The sequence below is a fragment of the Tamandua tetradactyla genome, chromosome 9 (assembly GCF_023851605.1).
Source record: "Tamandua tetradactyla isolate mTamTet1 chromosome 9, mTamTet1.pri, whole genome shotgun sequence".
Classification (NCBI taxonomy): Eukaryota; Metazoa; Chordata; class Mammalia; order Pilosa; family Myrmecophagidae; genus Tamandua; species Tamandua tetradactyla.
Genome location: NC_135335.1, coordinates 27,706,807 through 27,730,588, shown reverse-complemented (window position 1 = coordinate 27,730,588; position 23,782 = coordinate 27,706,807). Strand labels below are relative to the sequence as shown.

Genomic DNA, 23,782 nt, shown 5'->3' with positions numbered 1-23,782 from the left:
TCCGTTTCTGGTATATTGCATTCCAGCAGCTAGCAAACTAGAACATACACCATATCAACAAATCAAAGCAGAAAAATCACATGATCATCTCGACTGATGCAGAGAAGGCATTTGACAAAATTCAACATCCTTTCCTGATGAAAACACTTCAAAGGATAGGAATAGAAGGGAACTTCCTTAAAATGATAAAGGGAATATATGAAAAACCTACAGCTAATATCATCCTCAATGGGGAAAAACTGAAAACTTTCCCCCTAAGATCAGGAACAAGACAAGGATGTCCACTATCACCATTCAACATTCTGTTGGAAGTTCTAGCCAGAGCAATTAGACAAGAAAAAGAAATACAAGGCATCAAAATTGGAAAGGAAGAAGTAAAACTCTCACTGTTTGCAGATATGATACTATATATCAAAAACCCCGAAAAATCCACAGCAAAACTACTAGAGCTAATAAACGAGTACAGCAAAGTGGCAGGTTACAAGATCAATGCTCAAAAATCTGCAGTGTTTCTATACACTAGTAATGAACAATCTGAGGGGGAAATCAAGAAATGAATTCCATTTACAACTGCAACCAAAAGAATAAAATATTTAGGAATAAATTTAACTAAAGAGACAAAAGTCCTATACAAAGAAAACTACAAGAAATTGTTAAAAGAAATCACAGAAGACCTAAATAGATGGAAGGGCATACCGTGTTCATGGATTAGAAGACTAAATATAGACGTCAATTCTACTTAAATTGATATACAGATTCAATGCAATACCAGTCAAAATCCCAACAACTTACTTTTTGGAAACAGAAAAACCAATAAGCAAATTTATCTGGAAGGGCAGGGTGCCCCAAATAGCTAAAAGTATGCTGAGGGGAAAAAATGAAGCTGGAGTTCTCACGCTACCTGACTTTAAGGCATATTATGAAGCTACAGTGGTCAAAACAGCATGGTACTGGCATAAAGATAGATATATTGACCAATGGAATCAAAAAGAGTGTTCAGATATAGACCCTCTCATCTATGGACAATTGATCTTTGATAAGGCAGTCAAGCCAGCTCACCTGTGACAGAACATTCTCTTCAATAAATGGTGCCTAGAGAACTGGATATTCATATGCAAAAGAATGAAAGAGGACCCACATCTCACACCCTATACAAAAGTTAACTCAAAATGGATCAAAGACCTAAATATTAGGTCTAAGACCATAAAACAGTTAGAGGAAAATGTAGGAAAATATCTTATAAATCTTATACTTGGAAGCGGTTTTATAGGCCTTACACCCAAAGTAAGAGCACTGAAGAAAGAAAGAAAGAAATAGGAATTCCTCAAAATTAAACACATTTGTGCATCAAAGAACTTCATCAAGAAAGTAAAAAGGCAGCCTACACAATGGGAGACAATATTTGGAAACGACATATCAGATAAAGGTCTAGTATCCAGAATTTATAAAGAGATTGTTCAACTCAACAACAAAAAGACAGCCAATCCAATTACAAAATGGGAAAAAGACTTGAACAGACACTTCTCAAAACAGGAAATACAAATGGCCAAAAGGCACATGAAAAGATGCTCAACTTCCCTGGCCATTAGAGAAATGTAAACCAAAACCACAATGAGATATCATCTCACACCCACCCGAATGGCCATTATCAACAAAACAGAAAATGATAAGTGCTGGAGAGGATGTGGAGAAAGAGGCAAAAGCAGTGCTGAGAGGGAAATTTATTGTATTAAATGCATATATTAAAAAAGAAAGGGAGACTTCCGGAGAAGATGGCGGCTTAGTAAGACGCGCGGGTCTTAGTTCCTCCTCCAGAAAAGCAACTAAAGAAACAGAAACAATACGAAACAGCTCCCGGAGTCACGACAGAGACCAAAAAGACAGCGTACCCCATTCTGGAACAGCTGAACGGGCAGGGAGAATCTGCTGCAGTGAGATACCCGAGGGGCGCGCGTTTTCCCGGCCGGGGTGGCTGGCAACTGGGGTCCCCTCCACGCACGTGGCTCCCCGGTCTGACTGGGAACGTTGGATAGCGGGGCCCTCCCGTCACGCTTGGCGTTTCGGGCCAGCTGGGCAATTAGGACCGGCACTCTCCCAAGCCGCGGCGGCCAGCGACCCCCGCCTCCACGCGCGGTTTCCCGGGCCGACTGCCGTGCAGACAGACGAGCGCCACAAGCGCCACCTACTGGGCAGGAAAAGAAAAACAGAGCCCAGAGATTTCACAGAAAAAGCTTTCAACCAGCTGGGTCCCACACCCAGGGAAATCTGATCAAATGCCCAGACACCAGCAGAAAATAATGGATGACGCTCGGAAAATTGAAGATATGGCCCAGTCAAAGGAACAAACCAATAGTTCAAATGAGATACAGGAGCTGAGACAACGAATGCTGACTATACGAACAGAAATGGAAAAACTCTTCAAAAACCAAATCAATAAATTGAGGGAGGACATGAAGAAGACATGGGCTGAACAAAAAGAAGAAATAGAAAATCTGAAAAAACAAATCACAGAACTTATGGGAGTGAAGGACAAAGAAGAAAAAATGGAAAAAACAATGGATACCTACAATGGTAGATCTAAAGAGACAGAAGCTACATTTAGTGAACTGGAGGATGGAACATCTGAATTCCAAAAAGAAACAGAAACTATAGGGAAAAGAATGGAAAAACTTGAGCAGGGGATCAGGGAACTGAATGACAATATGAAGCGCACAAATATACGTGTTGTGGGTGTCCCAGAAGGAGAAGAGAAGGGAAAAGGAGGAGAAAAACTAATGGAAGAAATTATCACTGAAAATTTCCCAACTCTTATGAAAGACCTAAATTTGCAGATCCAAGAAGTGCAGCGCTCCCCAAAGAGAACAGACCCAAATAGGCGTTCTCCAAGACACTTACTAGTTAGAATGTCAGAGGTCAAAGAGAAAGAGAGGATCTTGAAAGCAGCAAGAGAAAAACAATCTGTCACATACAAGGGAAACCCAATAAGACTATGTGTAGATTTCTCAGCAGAAACCATGGAAGCTAGAAGACAGTGGGATGATATATTTAAGTTACTAAAAGAGAAAAACTGCCAACCAAGACTCCTATATCCAGCAAAATTGTCCTTCAAAAATGAAGGAGAAATTAAAACATTTATAGACAAAAAGTCACTGAGAGAATTTGTGACCAAGAGACCAGCTCTGCAAGAAATACTAAAGGGAGCACTAGAGTCAGATACGAAAAGACAGAAGAGAGAGGTATGGAGTAAAGTGTAGAAAGAAGGAAAATCAGATACGATATATATAATACAAAAGCCAACATGGTAGAGGAAAATATTATCCAAACAGTAATAATACTAAAAGTTAATGGACTGAATTTCCCAATCAAAAGACATAGAATGGCAGAATGGATTACGACCCAGCAATACCACTGCTAGGTATCTACTCAAGGGACTTAAGGGCAAAGACACAGACGGACATTTGCACACCAGTGTTTATAGCAGCATTATCTACAATTGCAAAGAGATGGAAACAGCCAAAATGTTCATCAACAGACGAGTGGCTAAACAAACTGTGGCGTATACCTACGATGGAATATTATGCAGCTTTAAGACAGACTAAACTTATGAAGCATGTAATAACATGGATGGACCTAGAGAACATTATGCTGAGTGAGTCTAGCCCAAAACTAAAGGACAAATACTGTAAGGTCCCACTGATGTGAACCAACATTCGAGAATCAGCTTGGAATATATCATTGGTAACAGAGACCAGCAGGAGTTAGAAACAGGGTAAGATAATGGGTAATTGGAGCTGAAGGGATACAGACTGTGCAACAGGACTAGATACAAAAACTCAAAAATGGACAGCACAATAATACCTAAGTGTAATGTAACTAGGTTGGAACACTGAATGAAGCTGCACCTGAAATATGGTTTTTTGTTTGTTTGTTTGTGTGTTTGTATCTTTTGTTTTTGTTTTTTCTTTTTCCTTTTTATATATATATATATTATTAGTATTATTATTTTAATTCTCTTCTCTATATTAACATTCTATATCTTTTTCTGCTGTTTTGCTAGTTCTTTTCCTAAATCAATGCAAATGTACTAAGAAATGATGATCATACATCTATGTGATGATACTAAGAATTACTGAGTGCATTTGTAGAATGGAATGATTTCTAAATGTTGTGTTAATTTCTTTTCTTTTTTTTTGATTAATAAAAAAATTTAAAAAAAAAAAAAAAAAAAAGAAAGGACAAAAATCAAGGAATTAATTGCTCACTTGGAAGAACTAGAGGAAAAATAGCAAACTAACTCCAAAGCAAACAAAATGAATGAAATAACGAAGATTAGAGCAGAAGTAAATGAAACTGAGAATATGAAAACAATTGAGAAAATCAACAAAACCAGAAGTTGGTTCTTTGAGAAAATCAATAAGATTGATGGACACTTAGCTTGGCTGACAAAAAAATTAAAAAAATAAATAATACAAATAAATAAAATCAGAAATGGGAGAGGAAACATAACCAATGAACCTGCAGAAATAAAGGGGGTAATGAGAGAGTACTATAAGCAACTATATGCTAATAAACTAGACAATGCAGATGAAATGGACAACTTCCTAGAAAGGCATAAACAAGCAATATTGACTCAAGAAGAAATAGACAACCTCAACAAAACAATTACAACTGAAGAGACTGAATCAGTCATCAAGAAGCTCCCAGAAAAGTCCAGGACCAGATGGCTTCACAAGTGAATTCTACCAATTATGCAAGAAAGAATTAGTACCAATACTGCTCTAACTCCTCAAAAACTTGAAGAGGACAGAAAGCTACCTAACTCATTTTATAAAGCCAACATCACCCTCATACCAAAGCTAAACAAAGATACTACACAGAACAATTTCTCTAATGAATATAGATGCAAAAATCCTCAACAAAATACTTGCCAGTTAAATCCAGCAGCACATTAACAGAATTATACACCACGACCAAGTATGATTTATTCTACGTACGCACACCTAGTTCAACATAAGAAAACCAATTAATGTAATACACCATATCAACAAATCAAAGCAGAAAAACCTCATAATCATCTTGACTGGTGCAGAAAAGGCATTTGACAAAATTCAACATCCTTTCTTGAAAACATTTAGAAGGATAAGAATAAAGGGGAACTTCCTCAACATGATAAAGGGAATTGTGCTGGTTTGAAAGGATGTATGTCCCCTAGAAAAGCCATCAAAATCTCATTTTGTAAAGGCAGAATAATCCCTATTCAATTCTGTATGTTGATTAATCAGATCATCTTCCTGGAGATGTGATTTAATCAAGAGTGGTTGTTAGGCTGGATTAGGTGACAACATGTCTCCACCGATTTGGGTGGTTCTTAATTAGTTTCTGAAGTCCTATAAAAGAGGAAACAGTTTGTAGAATGAGAGAGATTCAGAGAGCAGAGCAGAATGACATAGCCACGAGAAGCAGAGTCCACCAGCCAGCAACCTTTGGAGATGAAGAAGGAAAATGTTTCCTGGGAGTGTCATGAAACAGGAAGCTAGGAGAAGAAGCTGGCAGATGATGCCATGTTTGCCATGTGCCCTTCCAGATGAGAGGGGAACCCTGACCGTGTTCACCATGTACCTTTCCAGATGAGAGAGAAACTCTCACTGTGTTCGCCATGTGTCTTCTCACTTGAGAGAGAAACCCTGAACTTCATCGGCCTTCTTGAACCAAGGTATCTTTCCCTGGATGCCTGAGATTGGACAATTCTATGGACTTGTTTTAACTGGGACATTTTCTCAGCCTTAGAACTGTAAACTAGCATCTGATTAAATTTCCTTTTTTAAAAGCCATTCTGTTTCTGGTATATTGCATTCCAGCAGCTAGCAAACTAGAACAGGAATATATGAAAAACCCAAAGCTAACATCATCCTCAATGGGGAAAGACTGAAAGCTTTCCCTCTAAGATGAGGAACAAGGCAAGGATACCCACTGTCACCACTATTATTCATCATTGTGCTGGAAGTTCTAGCCAAGAAACTAACAAGAAAAAGAAATAAAAGGCATCCAAACGGTAAAGGAAGAAGCAAAACTCACTGTTTGCAGATGACTTGGCACTATATGCCGAAAATCCCAAAACATTTACGGTGAAGCTCCTAGAGCTAATAAATGAGTACTGAAAAGTGGTAGTGATGAGCAATCTGAGAAGGATATCAGGAAAACAGAAGTATCATATATTTAGAAATAAATTTAACCAGGGATACAAAAGGCCTATAGACAGAAAACTACAAGAAATTGCTAAAATAAATCATGGGAGACCTAAACAAATGGGCATACTGTGTTCATGGATCGAAGACTAAATATAGCTAAGATGTCAATTCTGCCCAAAGTGATTAATAGACCCAAAGCAATACCAACTAAAATCCCCACATCTTACTTTACAGAAATAGAAAAACCAATAACCAAATTTATTTGGAAGGGCAGGGTGCCCCTAATAGCTAAAAATATCTTGAGAAAAAAAATAAGGTGGGAGATCTCACACTACCTGATTTTAAAGCATATTACAGAGCTACAGTGGTCAAAACAGCATGGTACTGGCATAACAATAAAGTAAAGATAGATATACTGACCAATGGAATCAAGTTGAATGTTCAGAAATAGACCCTCTCATCTATGGTCAACTGAACTTTGATAAGGTAGTCAAGCCAACCCACTTGGGACATAGCAGCCTCTTCAATAAACGGTGCTTGGAGAACTAGATATCCGTATCCAAAAGAATGAAAGAGGATCCATATCTCACACCCTATACAAAAATTACCTCAAAATGAATCAAAGACCTAGACAATAGAGCTAAGACCACAAAACTTTTAGAAGAAAATGTAGGGAAATATACTACAAATCTTGTAATAGAAGCAGTTTCCTAGACTATACACCTAAAGCATAAGCTGAAAAAAGAAACAGATAAAAGGGATCTCCTCAAAATTAAACACTTTTGTGCATCAAGGAAAATAAAAAAGCAGCCTATGCAATGGGAGACAATATTTGGAAATCACATATCAGATAAGGATTTAGTACCCAGAATACATAAAGAGATTTTTCAATTGAACAACAAACAACACACAACCCAATTAACAAATGGCCAAAAGTCATGAAAAGACACTTCCCAGAAGAGGAAATAAAAATGGCTAAGAGGCATAAAAAAAAATTCTCAACCTTACTGGCTATTATGGAAATTCAAATTAAAACCACAACAAGATATCATGTGACACCCACTAGAATGGCCATTAAAAAAACAGAAAATGATGAGTGCTGGAGAGGATGTGGAGAAAGAGACACTCATACAATGTTGGTGGGAATGTAAAATGGTACAACCACTCTGGAAGAGAGTTTGGTGGTTCCTAAGGAAGCTAAGTATAGAATTGCAATGATCCAGCAATCCCATTACTAGGTATATATTCAGAGGAAGTGAAGGCGAGGACACAAACAGACATTTGCATATCAATATTTATAGCAGCTTATTTACAATTGCCAAGAGATGGAAACAGCCCAAACATCCATCAACAAGCCGTGGCATATACATATGATGGAATATTTCAGAGCTGTTAAGACAGAATACAGTCATGAAGCATGTAACCATGTGAATGAACCTTGAGAACATTATGCTGAAATTAGGCAGAAACCTAAGAACAAATACTGTATGGTCTCATGAACATTAATGAACTAACATTAATGAGTGAACTTTGAGGGTTGAAGTTAAGAATATAGGTTATCAGGAGATAGAAGAGGGTTGAGACCAGGTACGTGGGGCTAAAGGAGTACAGACTGTACAATAGGAGTGACCGTAAAAATTCAGAAAGAGATAGCATAATATTACCTGATTATAGCACAATAATATAAGTACACTGAATGAAGCTAAACATGAGTATGATTGAGGGAGAAGGGCTGGGGGCACATATGAAACTAGAAGGAAAGAAAGAGGATAAAGGCTGAAACAGTACAACTTAGGAATGCCTAGAGTAGACAATGATAGTGATTAAATATACAATAATAAAAACGTTTTTGCATGAGGGAGAACCAAATGAATGTCAACATTGCACGGTGTTGAAATTGGATGGTATACAAGAAAAAGTACAATTAATGCAAGCAGCATCTATAGTCAACAGTAAAATTGTACTATGCTTCCACTGAATGTAACAAACGCATTATACCCAAACTAAATGTCAACGGGCTGGCGGGAGGGGGCGCGCCTGTGGGGAGTGTATGGATTCTTTGTGTTAGAAAAGGAAAAATCTTAATGTAGATTATGGTAGTGAAGGCAGTCTATTTATTTAGGTTGGATATTACGATGTGCAAATGTTCTAAAAATGATGGTGATGATGAATACACGACTATGTGATGATACTGTGAGCCACTGATTTTACACCATGTATGGACTGTAAGCACGTGAAGATCTGTCATTAAAAATATTTCAAAAAACCCCACAAAGCTCATTATCACTATTTATAAACAATGCCTTCTAGAGGTCCTAGTCAAGACATTAAATTGGCCAGATTACCATAATGCAGAGATTAAATTAATATTTAAAACACCAAAGACTCTACAGATAAATCTGTAGAGTAAGAGAGCTTAACATCATAGTCAGAAATCAGACAAGTGTGCCAGCAGGAGGCTAGTCATAATGTTTTGTATATTAATATTTGTAACTTCATGAAAAGACACTGTAAGGGAAGTGAAAAATAAGGCATAAACTGGGATAAGATATTTATACTGACAAAATACCAACATCTAGACTACAAAGAATTATAAATCACTTTAAAAATGAGAACACAGGAAAAAATGGGAAAAGACATGAAAAAGCACGAAGAGCCCAACAACATAACAAAATGGACTCAGACGACTTACTGAGAATCAGAGAAATGCAAAGGTCAGGAGATACCATTTTATACTTACCTCATTGATAAAATTAAAAAGGCTGTAGAACTCTATGACACATACATATTGCCGTTTAAAGTGGTTCTATAATTTTGGAAAAACAATTTGGTATTAATTATTTGGTATTAAATTATGATCTAAACAATGCAGAATTCATTCCCCAGCAATTCTATTACTACGGAAATACCCTAGAAAAAACCTTAATGTATAACTCAGGAGACTTGTGTAAGAATTATCTCTGTTCCTTCTGAGTCCCTCTTCCACTGTTATTTCCACTTCCCAGCTGTTTGGGATCCTGGGATTTTCTGTTGATGATAAGTGAGAAGCTCATAGTGCCTGGGGCTGTTGAATGTTGAGCTGGGCTTCCAGGGTATTCCTAACTACCAGCCTTTTCTTTTCAGCCGGGAGCTCAACCTCAGAACAGGGCCAGCTCTGTCGGTTGGGCTTCTGAGCTCCTATCGTGGAGCTCAATTCCCAGTCATTGCTGGGGAAAGGGAATGTGCCTGCCAACGACAAGGGTAGGGAGAAAGACCCGGGGTCTCCTTTCCCAGCTGCATTCTCATGCACGATACCTCAATCACTGGCCTCCACGTCCAGTTTTCTAAGGTAGCGACCACTGACCACCTGGCTCCAGCTCCACATGATGCTCACCTTTTTGCCCTCATGGGTTTTTGCATTTATTAAAACCCTTTCCTATAATTTTAAAAGGGTGTCAAGAGGAAAAGGAGGTAAATCTGCTGTATTTAACAAGAGATTTCTATATAAAAATCTAAACTTTACCAGGGTTGAAAAGAGACTTGTCCATCTGGGGAGGCCACTTTGCTGAGTTTTCACTAGCCCAACAATCTCCGGGCCTGAGCTCACAGAGTTGGTTTCTCCCAGTTCAGAAAACTGAATTCCAAGCTTGGGACTAGGTCCAGCACGTGACAACTGCCCAGAGCAGCTTTTCTAAAACAACGGATGGCTTAACTGAACCTTATAAAAACTGTTCAGCGACTAAGGGGACTGGCACTGCTGCAGACCCGGCACCACGGATTGGTTTCACACGCCCCGACAATTGGGTTGAAGTTCTACCTATGTGTTTCATCGAACCTACGATGCCATCAGTTTTAAGTTGCACTACTGTTTCCTGAGTCACCAGGAAAGAAAAAACGATGCCAATTCAGCAAGAACACACCATTCATTGTGACATGACTTTTTAGAAATGTTAAAAGGCAAAGAATGCGCACCTAAGAAATATGATGATTCTTTCCTCATTTTTCTCACCTTGACAGTTAAGGGAGAAGAGCTTTTGCGGCTGAGTGTATTTCCACAGCCCGGCAAGGTACCAGCCGCGCTTTCCGCGCCTCGCTGGTGAGAGTGAGAGAACACCGGAAGTGCGTGCCTTCTTACTTCACGTTGAGGGAATAAAGTCCTATTATCGCGAGACTTCCGTTCCCCGGACGCTTCCGCTAGAGCCCCGCGGGTATGAGAGCGCCAAGGGAGCCGCAGCCTGGGGCGCGTAACTCGGCGGGGATGGACGCAAGATGGCGACGGCGACCGTAGTCCTGGTGAGTCCGCTTTCCCGCGGGCCTCCGGTCAGCTGGACGGAGCGGATCGCCACCCGGCCTTTGGGGCGGAGGGTTTCCGAGAGACGCGGCGGCCGCCACTCGGACTCGCGTAAACCTACGCGGCCCTTGGTCGCAGCGGGAACGTGAGTGCGCTGGCAGCACCTGCCGGCGAGTACCACGTAAAAGTTTTTGATTATAACATTTTATTTTAAATCAGTGAAAACCAACTTGTGAAGATGTCCTCGTTCTGATAATAATGCAATAAGATATCCAAAAGATGGTATGTATTAAGAAAATTGTGGGTAATCTCTCGCTTATTCTAGGTGATTGAAGGAACTTTTATTGTTCTTTTGAATTGCTAGTTCAGTTCTTCCTTACGGTTCTTATTGATTTGCATACATTTATCTCATTTGGTAAAAATGTTCCAAAGGGAAATTAACTTTTATTTTGAACGCATGGGAGGGTTATCTCGTCATAATGAATCTTACTTGAAACCTTAATGTACGTCAGACAAAATTCTGTGTACTTTGAATGTACTAACTCAATATATGTCACAGTGTATTACATAGGAGGTAGTCGTAATTATTGTCCACGTTATTGATAGATGAGAAATCTTAGGCAAAGAAAGGGTAAGCAATATGTAAAATTCTGACAGTTAACAAAAGTTGCCACTTCGGGTCATTTCAGGGAGTCTCAGAGGATCAGCAGTTATAAACTTGAGTAATATGTAGTTCTCTTTACTGTTTCCACTTCACAGAGTGGAAAGTGAGAGCATAGAAAGGCCAGGTCACCCCAAAACTCGCCTGTCTGTTAAACTGTCAACTTTACAGCAGATTATCCTGCCTCAACTTTTGCAGTGGATAGGCTTTGAGAGCATTAGTACACAAGAACTCCGTTCTCTTCTAAAATTTCGTACTTGCATTTCATTTACCTCAGCCAATACCTGTTTTGAAAGACAGTAACACCCTAATTCTATGAGATGATGCTCATCATTTGTTCCTTTGAGATCTGGTATGATGTTGCCTGGGAATGGGACCATCCAGAGCAGCTGCACTCTTCTTCTACAGGTCCCACCAACAGTGAATAAATGTACCCATTGCTCCATGTAAGGAATGGAGCCTTTGTAGTTTTCTGTTTGTTGTTGTTTGAATAAGACCATTGTAGTAGGTGTGAAATGTTATTTCCCTGTGGTTTTGGTATGCATTTCCCTGACAGCTAGTGAAATTGAGCATCTTTTCCTATACTTTTTAGCCATTTGTATTTCCTCTTGTCTATCCTTGTCTTTTTTCCCATTTATTAATTGGGATGTTTGTCCTTTTGTTATTGAGTTGTAGCAATTCTTTATATAGTCCTGAATTAAACTCTTATCAGATATGTAGTTAAATATTTTCTCCCGTTGAATAAACTGCCTTTTTTTTTCTTTTTTAAAAGGTGGGTTTTTATTTAAGGCAGGACAGAAGTTCCTCATAACTTTTCTTTTTTTAAAAAAATAATTTTATTGCGATATCTTTACACATGCAGTCTCTACATAGTATGCAAGCAAAGGCTCACAATATCATCACATAGTTGTGTATTCATCATCATGATTATTTTTAGAACATTTGCATCACTGCAGAAAAAAATAAAAAAACAAAGAAAAAACTCATACATCCCACACACCTTACCCTCTCTCTCCTTGACCACTAGTATTTCAATCTGCCCAATTTTTAACCCTTTATCCCTTCCTATTATTTATTTTTTTATCCTTATTTTTTTACTCATTTGTTCATACTCTGGATAAAAGGAGCATCAGACACAAGGTTTTCACAGTCACACGGTCACATTGTAAAAGCTGCATCATACAATAATTTTCAAGAGTTTAGGCTCACAGCTCAACAGTTTCAGGTAGTTCCCTCCAGCCACTACAATACGCCATAAACTAAAAAGGGAATATCTGTGTAATGCATAAGAATAACCTCCAGAATAGCCTTTTGACTCTGAAATCTCTCAGCCCCCGAGATTTATTTTGTCTCATTTCTCTCTTTCCCCTTTTGGTCAAGAAGTCTTTCTCAATCCTATCTTGCTGGGTCCCGGCTCATCCCGAGGGTCCTGTCCCACATGGTAGACTGCCTTTTAACTTTTTTGACAAGTTCTTTAATGCACAAAAGTACTCAATTTTGAAGACATCCTATTTATCTGTTTCATTTCTTGTGCTGTGGGTGTAAGGTCCAGGAAACCACATCCTACTACGAGATTTTAAAATATTCCCTGATGTTTTCTTCTGAGAGTTTTATGGTTTTAGCTCTAACATCTTAGGTCTTTGATTCATTTTGAGTTAATTTTTCCATAAGGTATGAGATAGGGATCATGTTTCAATTTTTTGGCTATGGATATCCAGTTCTCCCAGCACCAGTTGTTGAAGAGGCTGTTCTGTCTCAGTCAAGTGACATGTTGCCTTGTCAAAAATCAGGTGGCTGTAGATAAGAAGGTGCATTTCTGAACCCTTAATTAAGTTCCATTGGTCAGTATATCTGTCCTTATACCAATACCAGAATGTTTTCACTACTACTGTAGCTTTGTAATGTACTTTAAAGTCAAGATTTGTGAGACCTCTAGCTTCAGTGTTCTTTCACAGAATGTTTTGAGCTGTTTGAAGCACCTTGCCGTTCCAAATAAATTTGCTTATTGGTTTTTCTATTTCTGCAAAGTTATTTAATGGGATTCAAATTGATATTGTGTTGAATCTAAATCAATTTGGGTAGAATTGACCTCTACACATTTACCTTTCTAATCCATGAACACAGAAGGTCTTTTCATTTGTTTAGATCTAGTTTGTTTTTAGCAATGTTTTGTGGTTTTATATTTACAAGTCCTTTACATACTAGGTTAAGTTTATTCCAAGATATTTCATTATTTTAAATGCTATTGTAAATGGAATTTTTTTCTTTATTACCTCCTGAGGTAGCTCATGACTACAGTATAGATACACTGCTGATTTGGAAATGTTGTTACTGTGTCACACCACTTTGCTGAACTCATTCATTAGCTCAAGTAGCTTTGTTGTTTTTTTTAAGGATTTTCTAACTATAGGATCATGTTATTTGCAAAAGGTAAGCTTCAGACTTCTTCCTTTCAAATTTGAATGCCTTTTATTTCTTGTCCTTGCCTAATTATTCTAGGTGTAATTTCCAGCACAATGTTGAATATAATGGTGACAGTGGACATTCTTGTCTTTTTCCAGCTCTTAGAGGGAAGGTTTTCAATCTTTCCCCGTTGAATATGATGTTAGCTGTGGGTTTTTCATATGTGCCCTTTATCATATTGAGGATGTTTCCTTTAATTCCTGTCTTTTGAGGTGTTCTTTTAATAAGAAAATCTGTTCATCAATCAAGATGAACATATGGTTTTTCCTTTTAAAATGTTAATATGGTATATTACATTAATTTATATTTTCTTGTTTTGGGCCACCCTTGTATACTGTAATAAAATCCACTTGATCATGGTGTGTAGTTCTTTTAATGTGCTGCTGAATTCTACTTCCAAGTATTGTCTTGTGGATGTTTGCATATTGTGTATATTAGAGATGGCTTTGCAATTTTTTTTTTTGTAGTATCTTTTTCTTTCTTTCGTGTTAGGGTCATTTTGGCTTTATAGAATGAGTGAGGCAGCATTCACTCCTCTTTGGTTTTTTGGAAGAGTTTGAGCAAGACTGGTATTAATTACTCATGGCATGCTTGCTAGAATTTGTCTATGAAGCCTTCTGGTCCTGGACTTTTCTTTGTTGGGAGGCTTTTATTTGTGATTGGCTTGTTGAGGTCTTCTGTTTCTTCTAGAGTCAGTGTAAATTCTTCGTGTTTCTAGGATGTTATCCATTTCATCTAAATTGTGTGGTTTGTTGGTATACAATTGCTCATACTGTCCTCTTTTATTTCTGTGGGGTCAGTAATAATGGTCCCCTTCCCATTTCAGATTTCTTTTATTGGCATCCTCTGTTGTTCTTTGTTACTCTAGCTGAGGGTTCTCAGTTTTATTGATTTTCTTAAAGAACTGACTTCTGGTTTTGTTGCTTCTCTCTATTGCTTTTGTTCTCAATTTCATTAATTCCTGATCTAATCTCTGATATTTATTTCCTTCTGTGTGCTTTTGGGTTAGTTTGGTATTCTATTTCTCGTTCCTCCAGGTGTATAGTTAAGTCTTTGTTTTAACTCTTTTTTTAATATAGGCATTTAAGGCAATAACTTTCTTTCAGCCCTGCCTTCGCTGTATCCCATAAGTTTTGATATGTTGTGTTTTCATTTTCCTTTGCCTCAAGATATTTACTGATTTCTCTTTTAATTTCTTCTTTGACCCGCTGGTTGTTTGAGTGCCTTCATTAGCCTCCAGAAATTTGTGAGTTTTCCAGTCCTGTGCCTGCTATTGATTTCCAGCTTCATTCCATTATAGGAGAAAGTACTTAGTATAATTTCAGTCTTTTAATATTTATTGAGACCTAATTTCTTACCAACATGTGATGTGGTCTGTTCTGGAGAATTATCTGTGAGCCCTTTGGAAGAATGTCTATCCTGCTTTTGTGGAGTGCAATGTTCTGTAAATGTCTGATAGGTCTGCTTCATTTATCATTATTCAAGATCTCCGTTTCCATATTGATCCTCTGTCTAGATGCTGTGTGCATTGATGAGAGTGATGTATTGAAGTCTCCAACTATTATTGTAGAAATATCTATTTCTCCCTTCATTGTTGCCAGTGTTTTTGGGCGTCCTGGCTAGGTTCATAAATCTTTATGATTGTTCTTTCTTCCTGGTGTATTGGCTCGTTTATTGATATATAGTGTCTTCCTTTGTCTCTTTTAACATTTTTGCCTTTAAAGCCTGTTTTATCTGACATTAGTGTAAATTTTTTTGGTTACTGCTTGCATGGAATATCTTTTTTTTTTAATATTGAAATTTATTTTACTATTTCTCATATTTCACAAAGCATCTTTTGTTGACATTCTACAAGTGGTACCATCTAATATTGTCCCAGTACTTTCTTCTTGTGAGGAGAGTTTATATTTCTTTTTCACTTCTGTAATATTTGTTATTTCAGGAAGATTTTTCAGAGAAATCTGATGACCATCTACCTGAGATGTTAAATATTCTTGATTTATTTGTTTTTCTCCCTCTTCAACATAAACAATTAAAATTGAAGTGTCATTTGCTGAGATACCAGATTTTTTCAAAGCCTTGGAAATGTTACTATTTGGGGAAAGGTTAAAAATAATTTCAGTAGATAGAGTTCTTGTCTTTGTTTTTCCCAGTTTGTAGAGATGAAGTGCTTTGTTTGCTACCACAAGTATCTGGAATGGATCAAGTAACTGTAGGATTTATTAATGAACCATCAATGGTGCCTCCCATGGCCGTTTTTCTCAAGTCTCCAGCATTTTTAACGTCTTTAAATGATAGAAGGGTTACTCTGCATTCTTGAAATAGTTCCAGCTGACATGTTAACTGCATTTCATAGATAAATAGGATCCATAGGGTCTTTGATGCCTGTGTGGAATATCTTTTTCCAGCCTTTCACTTCCTCCCTATTTGTGCCCTTGAGTCTAAAGTGAGTCTCTTGTAGATAGCATTCAGATGAATCATGGTTTTTCATCTGTTCTGCCAGTCTGTGTCTTTTGATTGGGATGTTTAATCCGTTAACATTCACTGGTATTACTGTAATGGCAGTACTTCCTTCAACCATTTTATTCTTTGCCTTTTACATATCATACATGTAGTTTCTTATAGAGAAGGTTTCTGCTTAACAAACTTTATGTCTATCTGTGAATATTTTAAACTCTCCCTCATTTTTTCAAGGACAGTTTTGCTGGATATAGGTTTCTTGGTTAGCAGTTTTTCTCTTTCACTATATTAAATATATCATATCAGTGCCTTCCACCTCCATAGTTTCTGATGAGAAATTCACACTTAGTTTTCTCTTCCCTCATGTGGTAGATTATTTTTATCCTGCTGCTTTTAGAATTCTCTCTTTGTCTTTGGCATTTGGCAGTCTGATTAGTAAGTATCTTAGAGAGTAGGTCCATTCTGAATTATTCATTTGGGGCATGTTGCACATCTTAGACCTGTAATTTGATCTTTCATATGAGTTGGGAAATTTGGGGCCATTATTTCCTCAGATATTCTTTCTGCCCTGTTTCCTTTCTCTTCTTCTGGGAAACCCATGGCACGTATGTTCATACACTTCATACTGTCATTAATTCCCTAAGACCCTGCTCATATTTTTCTGTATCTGTTCTTTTGTGTAAGATTTTAGATGCTTGTTGTATGTCTCTCTTGTATCTTTTACCTCTTCTGTTGTGCCTGTGATTCCCATAAATATTTTTTGCATGCTTCTGAGTTCTTCTTGATGCTCACCCAGTGTCTTCTTTATATCCTTCATCTCTTTTACCTCATTTTCCTATGTATCATTCAATTGATTTAGAAGATGTCTTTGAACTCCTTAATTAGTTGCTTCCATTCCTGTATCGCTTCTGAAGTTTTCTTCATGTTTCTTAGTGTGACTTGTGATTTTTTACTGGTGTCTAGGCATTTAATTTTCTTCATTAGTTTATTCTGAGAAGTTTTTCCTCTCTTCTGCCTAATGTTTTCTTGTTAATTGGCTTTCTGTTAAACATCTTTGACATAATGCTGGGTTCGTAGAATTAATTAGGAAGTATTCCTTATCTTCTAATTTTTGGAATGGTTTGAGAAAGATTGGTGCAAATTCTTTAAATGTTTTATAGATTTCAACAGTGACACTGTCTTGTCCTGAAATTTTCTGTTTGGAAGTTTTCAGTTTCTGATTCATTCTTTTTGGTTGGTAAAGTTTTGTTTAATATATTCTGTTTCTTCTTCAGTCAGTTTTCTGTATTTTTTGTGTTTCTAGGAATGTTTTCATTTCATCTTAAGTTATCAAATTTGTTGGTGTTCAGTTCATAGTATCATCTTTTTTAAAAAATATTTTTATTGACAGGTCTTCACACACATACAATCCATACATGGTTACAATCAATGGCTCACAATATCATCACTTAGTTATGTATTTATTATCATAATCATTTTTAGAACATTTGCATCATGCCAGAAAAAGAATAAAAAGAAAATACTCTTATATCCCGTACCCCTTATGCCTCATACTCATTGACCACTAGTATTTCCATTTATCTGATTTATTTTACCACTTATCTCCCCTATTTATTTATTTATTATCCATATTTGTTTTCTTGTCTGTCCGTACACTAGATAAAAGGGGCATCAGACACAAGGTTTTCACATTCACACAGTCATTGTTATTCAATCATCTTCAAGAATCAAAGCTCCTGGAGCATAACTCATCAGTTTCAGGTACTTCTTGCCAGCCACTCCAATATACCATAAACTAAAAAGGGATAGTTATATAAAGCATAAGAATAACCTTCAGGATAACCTCTTGACTCTGTTTGAAATCTTACAGCCATTGAAACTTTGTGTTATCTCATTTTTCTCTTCCCCCTTTTGGTCAAAAAAGCTTTCTCAATCCTAAAACCAACTTTTGGTTTTGTGATTTTCTCTATTCCCTATACTACCTCTGTCCACTCTGGTCATTATTATTTCCTTTCTTCTCATTATTTTGGGTATAGTTTACTCTTCTTTTTATAGTACCTTAGTAGAGTTAGGTTTTAAGTTACTGGATTTAAGACCTTAATTCTTTATAAAGTAGATGTTTCTACCTATACATTTCTCTCTGAAATTGTTGTTGTTTTCCCCGTATTTGTGAATTTTCCAGCTTTCCTTCTGTTATTGATTTTTAGATTTGTTGCATTGTGGTTGGAGGAGATATTTTTTGTGGTTTTAATATTTAAAAAAATTTCTGACTTGGTTAATGAACAGACATATGGCTTACCCTGGAGAATATTCCATGTGCACAAGAGAAGAATATATATTCTACTGCTATTGTAGAGTCCCCTGCATATGTCTACTAGGTCTAAATGGTTTGTCATATTTTTCAATCCCATTACCTTAGGATCTGTGATGCAAATTGCATTATTGACTTGCCCATGCAGACTCCTGTTCTTTGATTGCCTTGCATCAACATCCAGCATGGTCTTCTTTCAGATACTGGCCTAAGTATCAATAATTTGGAAACCTTCATTAAATATTCAAGTCCAGTGTTGCTGTTGCTCCAAAGCTTACCATTACCTCTGTGTTTTTATCACTGTATTTACTGCAAATAATATGAATTATTTTTCAAGCCTCCCAGACAGTGAACTCCAGAAGGTTAAGTATCAGTTCTATCTGTCTCATATTTGAACACCAGAATTTGGCATATGAAGAGACTCAGGAACTTTGTGGACAGAATGACAGACATTGGTTTTGGCTTTTGTTGTTTATTAAAGCCCAGGTTTTGGTGTTAATACTTAAGGAACCCTCTCCCAAGGGAACTATTTGAAGAGCTTGAAGGAGTCAGTGCCCAGCCAAGGAATGCTGGAGATTAATCTGGATGTATATGTGGCTACCCAAGTCCAAATCAGAGTTGATTAAACCAAAGCTGTTGATGTTCATTGACCAAAACCCTTTCACTAAAACTTGAACTGAGTTGGCTGGCAATGGTACAAAAAAAGAAAACACATAGTTCAAACTGTTTAAATTTATGAATACTTAGACATTTTAATTTCAAGTTTAAGAACATTTAAAACAAAATTTAATAGCAGCAATGACAGGGAATTTTTGCCAGAAAGTCATTTTTTTGCCAACAAGTATAGAAAGCATATTTTTGTCCTATACTCTTTAGACGCCTGTTAAAAGAGTTCATTGGTTTCCCCTTTCTCTATTGTCAAAATTGTTTTGACAATAGAGAAAACAGTTTTGACAGTAGAGGAAAGGGAAACCAATGCAATCTGATTTATTAAGAATATTTGTTGGATTACTTAGTTTAAGTTATGGCATCTATGAGTATCTTTTTAAGCTATTTTAATAGCAAATTCAGATTTTCTGATGTTGAAGATGGAAGTTTTTCCACAAAGTTGGCTCTTTTCTTAATTCATTCTGTCAGATTTTTGGTCTTTTTAAAGTTATTCTTTCCAGGAATAAATAATTGATTTTGAGACATTTGATAATATTTAGAACATTTGAAAAATTTTGACAGTTTGCCCTTCCTCTTTAAGGATTGGCTTATTGTCTATGATTGTTATATTTTAATTACTAATCAGATATTTTTATAAGGTTGTTTTCAATTTACATATAGGTTTTTCTAAATTGATAAAATATCTTTAGTACTCAAAATTTCATAATTCCTTTAGGGAAAGAATAAATGGACATACCTTGAGCTCAGAAGAACTTTCTGGCATTGAAAATAATAATGATGATGATGATAGTACTTTATTATTATAGCTAGTTAATTATTAAGCATTTATCAAGCTTACTTCTAAACACTACATGTATCATATTATTTTATTATTTATTATATATGAGTTTGTTGAAATATCACCCAGATTTTATAGATGAAGAAATAAAGACCTGTGCTCATATTGGAAACTGAATCATGTCCACCACAAAAGGCATGTTCAGGTCTCAACCCTGGTCCTTTTCGTATGAAGCCATTTGTAAATATGAACTTTAAGATGTTATTAGTAAGCTTTGACCAACTTGAATGAGGATGGGCCTTAATCCAATATAGCTGAAGTCCGTCAAAGCAAAGGAGATTTGGCACAGAAGGAGAATGCACAGGACCATTCACAAGCTGGATATTAATATACCACAGAAGAAAATGTAGAAGACACCATGTACATTGCCATGTGACAGAAACTTCAAGGAATCCCAAGGTTACTAGCCAACCAGAAGATAACCCCAGGAGAAAGCAAATCTTCAAACTTCAAAACCGTGAGCCAATAAATTCCTATTGTTAAATTCATCCCATTGTATGTTATTTGTTTAGAAGCTAGGATACCAAAATACCTTGGATACATTGATCATTTATAAATAGTGTTTGAATTTATTGTGGGGCTTTATAAATATTAGGTACATTTGACATCAGGGATCATCATATCCAATCCCAACCTGCAGGCCCAATGACCCTTAAAATCCATTTGGTCTCTGGGAGCTTGGCTATTTCTGGGTTATCCAGGAGTTAGATGTCCTCCTTGTCCTAGCTACTTATTACTGTGGATTCCAAAATAGCATGTTGAAAATTTCTGAGCCACAACTATCTATGTTAAGGCTCCACAGAAACAATTGTTCCTACAGAGATAGATCCTACAGGGTTAAAACACCTGACTCCCAGGAGGAAACAGTTCTTCCAGGGTACATAATAAGTACTGCACTGGCTCTGAGGCTATGACACCAGACTCTCTCACTTCTCAAAAATTCCAGGTAATCGTAGTAATACAGTTCAGTTCCATCTCTTTTGCTCGATAAATATTATTTTAAACCTTTGCCATGACCTTTCAGTCACCAGAGTCTTGCCCTTCTTCTCACATTAAGTAGATGGTTTGAAACTGTTTCATAAATGAAATAGATAACTTTGGAGATAGATACTTTTGACCATTAAAATTGAAAGTATTTCTAGACTGACATCTGTTATTTATGTCATCTCTCCCATAAGAGGCAAGATATTACCTTTAATCCCATTTATGTTTTTCTCTGTAAATTTGTGTATAGTTCCATAATTTCCTACAGTATCAGTAATTTGTATTTTGAATAAATTATAGCCTATATCTTAATTTACCCCCATCATTATATGACCCACCATTGTAAAACTTAAGCATGTTCTTTTATTTGCCATCCTGAAATTTGAGTAAAATTTTAAAATACTTTTGAGGGTCATCAGGGTGGGTGGAGTGCCCTGAAATAAATTTTATACAATAAACAGAGCTGGCAGAACCATCTTTTTCAAAGTTCGAGAAAAGACTTAAAAGATTACATTAACAGAGAAAGCATTCAGTCAAAGGAAAAGGCAACTTCGTAATGGTAAGATCTCATGGTGTCTTGGCTTGCCCTTCCCCAATCCCCTCACTGGCTTAGGAAGTAGCCAGCAGTGTTCCTGGGGGATTCCCTTCTTCCATTTCCAGGAGCATAATAGCCACTGTGCATAAATTAGGAACATATATGTGTGTGTCAACACTGAATACACATGTATCCTTATCAGAAGCTTATCCCAGTACTTGTCCTGCATATAATGGCATCTCACAGAGCTCTCTAACAGAGAACTATAGAATAGCATTCAAATTGCAGCTGGGGCAAAGATTTGCTGGCGGTGGGACGTACAATACAGTGCCTGGTATGTAAAGAAACATTTTTTCCTATGGAAAAAGTAAACAAGAATTTCAGATGATCGCACATGTGCAGAAATGATCTCAGAGGGCCCTATGCTTGTGCCTCAGGATCGTCTCTAAAATTGTTTTTAAAAAGCTAAGCTTTAAAGGGGAGCTTATTGCCAAACCAATTTGCAAATACTGAGAAAGGTGGCTTCATCATTTCCTTTTTCTTGGTCATAATACTAACTGGATAACAGTTTAAGTAACATGCATTTCATTGTGTAAATTTCACAGATAATACGTTAACTATCAAAATATTGAGGTTGCAGAAAAGAATTACAAAACATACAAAGAAATAGGAAGTGATGTTCTAGGCAAAGGAAAAAATTAAAACTTTAGAATTATCAAGAGGTGGGCCAGTCCTGTTATATCCCAGACAAAGGTTTTTAAAATGGTCCTAAATACATTCACACAGCTGAAAAAAATGTGAACAAATAAATATTGGAAATCAGGAAAATGATAGATGAACATAAAGAGAATGTCAATGAAGATATAGAAATCATGAAAAGTGTTTTAGTTTGCTAATGCTCCTGGAATGCACTATACCAAAAATGGAATGGCTTTTATAAAGGGAATTTATTAAGGTTCCAGTTTACAGTTCTAAGGCCATAAAAATGTCCAAACTAAGGCACCCAGAAAAAAATACCTTGACTCCAAAGAAAGGGTGAGTTGGCTTCCAGGTTGTCTCTGACATGGGAGGCACATGGCTTGCATTTGCTGGTCCTTTCTTAGCTTCTGTGGGGAACTCTGGATTTCTTCTCTTAGCTTCCATTGGCTCTCTTCAGGTTCTGGCTTGCTTAGCACTGTGTATCCTTGCTTAGCATCTCATGGGAAGGCACATGGCAACATCTGCTGTACTCTGCATCTCCAAATGTCCATGTCTTGGTGTCTGCTTTCTCTGTTGGAACTCAAACTATCTCCACATGTTTGAGTCTCTGTTGGCTCTGATTCCTATCTAGGTTCTGTTGGCCCTCTCAGCTTCTGTTGTCTACTGGGGCTTCTGCATTTCCAAACATTTGCCTCTGTATCTGCATCTTTGTTACTTCTGAACTCTTTCATTCTCCTTGAGCTCTCTTAAAGACTCCTGTAATCAGGACTCACTTTAAATGGGCAGGAACGCATCTCCATCTAATCAAAAGTTCACACCCACAATTAGGTGTCCCACATCTCCTTGCAAACAATCTAATCAAAGTTTCTATCCCAAACAATAGGTCTGCCCCCACAAGAGTAGATTAGGAAAAAGAACATGGCTTTTCTGGGGTGTATAATTTCAAACTACCACAGAAAGTAACTAAACGAGAGCTTAAAACCCAATAAAAAATCCCATAGAGCAGTTCAAGAGCAGATTGGACCTGGCAAAAGAATGAATCAGTGAACATGAAGATAGGAAAAGTGAAGAGAACCTGAGAGACTTGTGGGACACCACCAAGCATGCCAGTATACACATTTTGAGAGTCCTAAAAGGAGAAGAAAGGGAGAAAGAGGTAGAAAGAATATTCAAAGAAATAATGCGGAATACTTCCCAAATTTAACAAAAGTCATGTATTTATACAACCATTATAATGATTTCACTTGCAGGGTTCAGCTTATGATAATCAAACTATGAAATGCCAAAGATAGTGAAAGAATTCTGAAAGCCACAGGAGACAGGCAATGTGCTATGTGCAAAGGCTCCTCAAAGATAAGTGCAGTATTCTCAGAAAACTGTGGTGGTTCTAAGACATGCTTAAAATGCTGAAAGCAAAATATTGTCAACTGAGAATTCTATATCCAGCAAAACTATTTTTTTAGCTTTGTTATTGTATAGTATAACATATATACAAAGCAAAGAAATAAAAAAGCAATAGTTTTCAAAGCACTCTTCAACAAATAGTTACAAGACAGATCACAGAGTTTGTCGTGGGCTACCATGCAATCCTCTCAGATTTTTCCTTCTAGCTGCTCCAGCATATAGGAGGCTAGAAAGCTTAAATTTTTTTTATCATCACCTTCAACATTTTTTCTTTCTTTTTTTTGTGAAAAATAACATATA

General features: G+C 36.9%; 1 protein-coding gene, 1 long non-coding RNA gene and 1 pseudogene across 5 annotated transcripts in view; 1 reads left to right on the top strand and 2 right to left on the bottom strand.

Moving 5' to 3' along the window:
* The window catches only part of LOC143646877 (uncharacterized), a 45,713-nt gene extending 35,239 nt beyond the window's left edge, over positions 1–10,474 (bottom strand). The window contains exons 1-2 of the long non-coding RNA XR_013157696.1: positions 10,177–10,474; positions 8,929–8,994 (exon numbers count right to left, since the gene is read on the bottom strand). This is a non-coding gene — a long non-coding RNA (uncharacterized LOC143646877). The remainder of the gene's footprint in view (positions 1–8,928; positions 8,995–10,176) is intronic.
* The window catches only part of LOC143646870 (uncharacterized), a 110,026-nt gene that overhangs the window by 73,300 nt on the left and 12,944 nt on the right, over positions 1–23,782 (top strand). For all 4 annotated transcript variants that reach the window (XM_077116277.1, XM_077116276.1, XM_077116275.1 and 1 more), the window contains exon 3: positions 10,185–10,628. The gene's annotated coding sequence lies outside the window, so the exon portion shown is untranslated. The remainder of the gene's footprint in view (positions 1–10,184; positions 10,629–23,782) is intronic.
* Positions 15,406–15,943, bottom strand: LOC143646875 (EKC/KEOPS complex subunit TPRKB pseudogene; annotated as a pseudogene).